Source organism: Vigna unguiculata, chromosome 4 (assembly GCF_004118075.2).
Source record: "Vigna unguiculata cultivar IT97K-499-35 chromosome 4, ASM411807v1, whole genome shotgun sequence".
Classification (NCBI taxonomy): domain Eukaryota; kingdom Viridiplantae; phylum Streptophyta; class Magnoliopsida; order Fabales; family Fabaceae; genus Vigna; species Vigna unguiculata.
Genome location: NC_040282.1, coordinates 23,476,351 through 23,477,690, shown reverse-complemented (window position 1 = coordinate 23,477,690; position 1,340 = coordinate 23,476,351). Strand labels below are relative to the sequence as shown.

Sequence of the window (1,340 nt, the reverse complement as noted above, 5' to 3'; positions counted from 1 at the left end):
TATAAATCTGTCTCTAACTTTATTGCAGTCATATTTGTTCAGGATAACAAACACATAACATGTTGTGTGAATTTTTACAAATTTTCTATTGAAAATTGTAAAAAAAGAATAAGCACGATAATTTCTTGAAAATACCGTATAGTATTGGTATTCTATATCTATATAGATATGGATAAGATACTCGATTAGATAATATCTGTGTAACAGATCAAATTGATATTCTAGGGTTTACATATATTGAAAGTTGCTGTTATAATTAGAATGAACAAAGTTAAAAAAAAAAAAGCAATATTGATTGGTTATGTATCAATTTTTATTTTCTGATCTCATTAAGAAAAAAAAATTTATATTCAAATATTCAAGAATAATTCATAAAAGAATAGTTAACGGTTGCGATTTGTCTCAAGATTGTTTTTCAATTTTTCAATAGAAAGAAAAGGGGGGAGTATTCTAAAAAACTTCATATCTATATTTTTATTGGCAGCATGGCCGAGTGGTAAGGCGGGGGACTGCAAATCCTTTTTCCCCAGTTCAAATCCGGGTGTCGCCTGATCGATAAGAAACTGTAAATGAAAGATTATATTTGGTTGGCGTCTGGCTACTCTGGGCCTCGCTTCTATTTGGTTGGTGGTGGTTTGTACTCGGGACTCATCTCGCCCGGTACCGTCCCCTCCCTCTTCATTACTACGGGATTCCTCCCTTTGTGGGGGATTATGCTCAATTTGCGCTCGCATTCCCTGGTTCTCCTCTCTTAGGGTGTTTAATTCTTCCTCGTTCTTGCATCTCAATTCCTCCAATTGGCGGTTCATCTCTCGTTGCATCTCCGCTGCTACTGAATTTTGATCGACTGCTGCTCTTGTCAACACCATCCTGCTTCAGAATTGTCTGGCCCCACAGTGGGTGCCAATTATACCTGATCGATACTATTTCAGTGCGAAACCAGACGATCTCAAGAACCCTCTGTGTCGAACCTCCTCCTGCTCCTCCCTGGACTCCTCTTGGATCTCCCTGTCGTCTGCACTCCGGGGGTAGGGGTACCTGCAGGCACTCTGACGCTTAAGTCAGTGAGTGATAGATATGAGGTGTAATTGGTTAGTGAGAAAAGCGTACCTTTACCTGTTCACTAGGCCTTAATTTATACTAATTTCTTAATGGACCTGTTATTACTATTTGTGGGCCGTTTGTATTCGAGGATCGATTCTTTCCCTTTCCGACTGAGGTTGCACGCATCGGTTCTTTCCTTATTGGCTGAGATTGTTCTTCTGTGTATTTGTTAAAGATCAGCTCTTTCCATTCTAAGATTTGTCTGTCTGTACTTTTATCAAAGATCCACTCCTTCC

The 1,340-nt window shown here is 39.0% G+C and overlaps 1 non-coding gene across 1 annotated transcript; it reads left to right on the top strand.

Moving 5' to 3' along the window:
* Window positions 1–479: 479 nt before the first annotated feature.
* On the top strand, window positions 480–550 carry TRNAC-GCA. The gene has a single exon. It is a non-coding gene; the product is annotated as a tRNA-Cys (tRNA).
* The last annotated feature ends 790 nt before the right edge of the window (window positions 551–1,340 follow it).